The following is a 5,682-nucleotide window of genomic DNA, read 5'->3' on the forward strand; positions in this document are numbered from 1 at the left end:
AATGACAAATGAGCTAATCACACCTACTCACTGCCCGGCACAGGCCTGCTTTGGTGCCTGCTGGAACAATGCAGCAACGTGTTTATTTCTCCTCTTGCTGCCAGTTTCTTCTCTTGAAGCCAAAGCATCTGGGACAAGACTTCAGACAGGCTTATTTTGCAGCCTTCTGGCTGAAAAAGTTGCAATCCAAATTGCCCCATCTTAATCACACAAAGCCCAAATTTTGGAAGATGAACAGTTTGGTCTCTGTTTTTCCTAGTAACAAATCTGTCGTCTAGAGGGAAAGGAGGTGCGTCTGATAAAGCTGACACCACATAAGCAAGTCTTGAAACTTTTGGGAACGAATTCTTTCTGCTTGACGATGCTAAATCCCTCATTTACATTGATTTTGTTCAGTGGTTTTTGGGAATATACAATTTAGCAGAATACCCAGTCGGGTAAACCTAGACTTAATTTTTTTCCTCCTGTCTTCCTGGTTACTTAATGGCCCTCTAGAAAAATGTGCATTTGTTATTTGCACTAGCTCTTTTAAAGCTGTGCTTTATGCAGAAATTAGTGGCTGGTGCAGATGGCAGGGATTGATCAGTAAGGGAAGGAGGGAGAGTTCCTTCATCTCCAGTAAAATTCTCTGATTCAGTTTAAGATCCAGGGCTGGAATAGAATTTCAAACTGCAGTTGCCAGAAAGGTCTTTTTCTGGACAGAGTATCAACTGGAAAAATGCTACAAGCTGAATTCAACCCTAAAGCAAATGTCTGCAATAGTCTTCTCTGAGCTCAAGACCAGGAGAAATTGGCTCTGTAGCATAACAGAGTTGCGTAAAAGATCACTTTGGCCATCTCAATCTTTCTTGCTCTGAAGGCTGCAAGTAGCATTTGCTGTACCACTGAGTAAAGCTGAACAGGGGAAAACTTATGTTGTTTAGTAAACAGGAAAACACCTAACAAGATAATTATGAAATAATGCTAAATGGTGGGGCTTGTCTTCAGGCAAAATCCTGGCCTCAATGAAGGTAATAAAAGTAATCCCACAGATTAAAGAGGCAGCCAAGATTTCAACCACGATGTATTGAATTTAAAAGCCATTTCAGTGCAATCCAAGAGACCTTGCTTGAAATAATGAGGCTCAGGCTTTCTTCATATTTTTGGATGCTATCATAATGGTAAATTTTATGTCCAGGGCCAGAGTGAGAATCCAGGCAACTGTCCTTAGGCATGGAACATATATGAGTCACATAATGAGATCTGAATTACAGATCTAGTTTGACTGGACTTGGGTTATACCCTGAAGATAGTTGACAAAAGCATGAGCAATTGAAAAGAGAACAGTAGGGAGAGATAATGTCTAGGATTTAAACTAATATCACATAAAATAAAAGTCTCTTCCCCCAAAGCTCTACAAAGATAGTGAAAATTGTATATAGCAATATATTACAAAACACAAAGTACTTCAGATCAGGACCTTGAGAATGTAACTTCCAGATTTTTAATTTCTTTTTTTTTAGGAGAGATATCATCATGGTCTTTCACTTAATATGTTAAGCTAATGCTCAATAGCAATGAACAAAGCAAATGAAAAGATAGGATAAATGCTTCAAAGAGAGATCCACTGGGGATCATTCAATAAACAAACTAAATCAGGATCAGGACTTTTCCTTAGATGAAAACCATTGGAAGCTGCAAAAATACATGGGAGAAAGCAAAACTGCTTGGCCTGCTTTTACTCTTCTCTGCATGCCTGCTTGTCCATATTGCTGGGACCAAGTTACTGGGTTAAATGGAACTTTGACCTGGACTGGAATGGTTTTCCTGGACAATGGGCATTTCTTTACCAGCTTTCCCTCTGCCTGTCCCACCTGATTAGATCAGTGTTGACACTGGTTGTGGCTTTTGAAGCCTGACTCCAAGCAGTCCTCTTGGCAGAAAGCTGCTTCTCTGCAGATGTCTCAGTGTCTTTGCCTTGCCTCGTAGAGATTTTGGTATAAGAACAAGTAGACAGCCTAGCAACATGGAACAACACTGGACTTGTGAGATACAAGTCTTCCTGCTTCACTGGAAGTAGGATGCCAGGGGTAGATCTAGCAGAAACCAAATATGACTTTGTAGCTGAGCTTGGGAGCTCTAATATACACAGGCACTGTTTCCCCGTCTGGTGCATAGACTCTCTCTTGCTCTTTTAAGACAGCTTTTTCATTCCTTTTTTTGGCAGTGCTTCTGACACTGACTCAAAATGACAAGTCACAAGATTTTTTTTTTCTGAGTGCAAGGTTGGAATGTGTCTCAAGCAGGTTTTGGGTAGCCAATGTTCTGAGGGGAAACAGCCATGATATAGGTAATGTTTTGGAAAGCCATGCTGTCACTTCCACTTTGTCCCACCATGTTGTTCTTTCTCAGTGGGAAGGGAATTTTACTTGGAGTGGTTCAAGTTTTACAGCGTGTATTGCAGACACTGTTTCACCATTTCATTCCCTGTGTAATCCTTGTATCTCCTAGAAAGAGCTTTATTACCAACTCCATATGTTCTGAGAACTACTTTCCCTTCAAACAGCCGAAGCCTGTGGGATGAGAAACTACATCTACATGAAGTGGTATCTGTTCTGGCAGAGGGAATTCTGTTTTGGCACATTACTTATCTGGCCAACAAGCGTGTTTCTTTATCTGCCTGACTGAAGGTTTTGAGCGTGGAGATAAACAGCTCAAAAATGTCTGCAGAGAAAGTTATTTACCTAGAGGGGTAGTGGCTTCATATATCTAGAGGACCCTTGACCTTGATCTGATGTTATTGACATATTAAAGAGTGAAAAAATCTCTTGTTCCCTATCAAGAAGATTATTTCATCTGTAATGTAATTGGGAAGAGTAAAGAGATACAAGGCACACTGTTAAACAGATAATGTTACATTAATGTCTGTAACTTCCTGGAATGTCTGAAACAAGATTGCTGATATAGCAAATCACCCCCCCCCCCCCACCACCTCCAAAAGGATGGTTTGTGCTCACACAGCATCCTTGCCCTTGAATTGTTTAATTATTCTCTGGGTTCCCTGCAGAGGCTTAGCTAGTCATGGGGCTTGGTGGTCTAGAGGAGCCTCTTGCTTGCACTCATACGGCTGCACCTACACTGTGACTTTTGCCAAGATAGTCATAGATATGTTGTTTTCCCTATCCTCCCAGCCAAGTACTTGTGTTTGGAAAACTTTTTCAAATGTAAACCTGGATAGTGCTTCACACTTCAGCAATGGGGTTTCCTCTTAAAAGCGTGTTTATTTAAGGGGTTTTTTTTCTCTATTGAGCAAGTCCAGTATCAGGTGAGTCCTAACCAAAGTTTAATTCTTTCTTTCAAGCCAAAATCTTTTTTTTCTTGCCTTTGGCATTTTTGCATACCTGTATCATACAATGAAATGTTGCCAGAGGGAAAAATTCATATTGAAAGCTTTGCTGATTTATCTTCCTTTCTCTTGCAATTCACTCTGAACAAAAGCTTTCTGCTTCATATTTCTCAGCATGGATCTCCTTCTAGTCAAAGACAATGAGTGAAAATTTCTCAGCAAACATACAAGACTTTCCAAAAGTGATACCTTTTCTCTCCATAAAAGTAAAATTGTCCTACTGTGCCTGTAATAGTGTATTTAATATTTTAGTTCAAAAAGAACAGGACCCAGAAAGGCAATATAAGCTAATGTGCCACCCCCCCACCCCCTTTCCAGCTGTACCTGAGAGAAGGTGAGTTTTGTTTTCTGAGATTTCCAGTACTGGGGATGTTTGAGGTGCAACGCCCTCAGCAGGATGCCTGATGGGAGCTCATGCACCTTGTGAGCCCTGCCAGGAGCAGAGACCAGTGGAGCCTGAGGCCCTCAAGGCTTTTTCCTTCCGTAGGGCATGAAAGTTTCTGGGACCCACCAGCCCTTAGCTGCCAAACTAGCACCTGGGGTGGGAACCCAACTACTCCAGTTACCCCTTGTCTTTTCAAGTGCTCCAAAACCAAACCAAGGGGCTGAGAGAGTTGTAAAATGACAAAATTTGATGCAACCAGGACTTGCAGATGGGGCTGATGTTTTGTGATTTTTGTAACCATTGTAAAGCTGAGCTTTGCTGAGTCCTGTCATGCTCTCAGCACAAGCTCTTAGTGGCTACCTGGGGCTGAACTGCTTTTAGAACTGTCTGCTCTTCATGGAACACTGGTGCTGTTTGGAATATATAGCATAAGACTACGTGATTTAATACAGGCCAGGTTTTAATTTCACTTTGACACCTTATATAGTAGTAGACTACTCTGTTAGCTACCCTTTTAACTTTAACAGCTCATTTTTAAATTAAAGCTTTAAGGAAAATGGAATAGTCAGTAGTATGGAGAAAAAGAAAGAACTTTCTTCTCTCTATCATTTATATTAAATGTTCAGAAAACTAAGTTTGCGTGTTGTTACAACTTTTCAGGACTCCATCTGGAGTCTACAGCCTGTGTGACAGACTAAAGTTTCCTGGCTCATCTGCTGCCAAATGGAGAGGGTGTGTGCTTGCACCAACATACACACCTTAGTCTGTGCAGCTGTAATAGATATGTGCAGTGTAAAGCCTTTCCCTCTCGTTAAAAACTAGTCTTTCCTGGAGTAAACTGGTGGGCAGTCATGGAAAAATGGTGAAATTAGGCTGCTGTCATGAAGCAGTTATGTTCCTCATGTTCAGAGGAGGGCCACAGAAATGATTAGAGGAATAGAACACCTCTCCTGTGAGGAGGCTGACAGAGCTGGGACTTTTCAGTCTGGAGAAAACAAAGTTCCAGGGACATCTTATTGCAGCCTTTCAATAGTTAAAGAGGGCTTACAAAACATAGGGGGCAGGATTTTTAATTATGTCTGTAGGAATGAGAGTTTTTGCTTTGAAACTATAAGAGTAAATTTGGATAAAGTACAAGGAAGAAGTTTTTTTCTGATGAGGTTGATGAAACACTGGAGCCTGGAAACATTCAAGGCCAGGTTAGATCTGGCTCTGAGCAACCTGATCCTGTTGGAAATGTACCTGCTTATTGCAAGGGGTTGGGTTGGACTGGATGACTTTAAACTTTCCCCAAACCATTCTGTGATCCTAGAGCAGGAAGGTGAATCTTATATATGATCCCTCTGCCATTTGTTTTCAGGCAAAGAGAAGATGTGAGATAAGTTTGTTCTAGTGCTGTCTGAAGAGAATAGCCTTGCTTGTGATGCACCTAAGGTGATATATGTCCATGAAAAGTGAGACTGACTGAGAGTTTGGGATGTTATTCTTGGACTAGTGTTGTCATGTTTGTCAACTTGTCCTTAGTGTGCACCTTTGCATAAGGAAATGGGAAGGAGGAAGGAAGACTTAGTAGCACAGAGCAGAGACAATGACACATGCATACGTTTATTTGGGGTTTACATTGCATGTTCATGATGCAAATGTATGTGGTCTAAGGCTGAAAAGGAATTCAGGCCTTGGAGTCATGTGGGCTCCAAAATCATAGTCAGGATAAAAGTGGCAGAAACAGCTTTGGTGCAAAGAAAAAAATATTCATTTACTTCTGCCTCTCCTCTCCTCATTTCCACCAACCAGTCTCAGTAGCTGTGCAGAATTATTGCTGCAGCAGTTAGGTTTTGAGGTGGGTGGGAATTTTCTAGTGGATACTGTTCTCCTTAGAAAATACCACTTCACTGAATTCAAAGCTTCTTAT

The sequence above is a fragment of the Sturnus vulgaris genome, chromosome 1 (genome assembly GCF_052056855.1).
Source record: "Sturnus vulgaris isolate bStuVul1 chromosome 1, bStuVul1.hap1, whole genome shotgun sequence".
NCBI classification, from domain to species: domain Eukaryota; kingdom Metazoa; phylum Chordata; class Aves; order Passeriformes; family Sturnidae; genus Sturnus; species Sturnus vulgaris.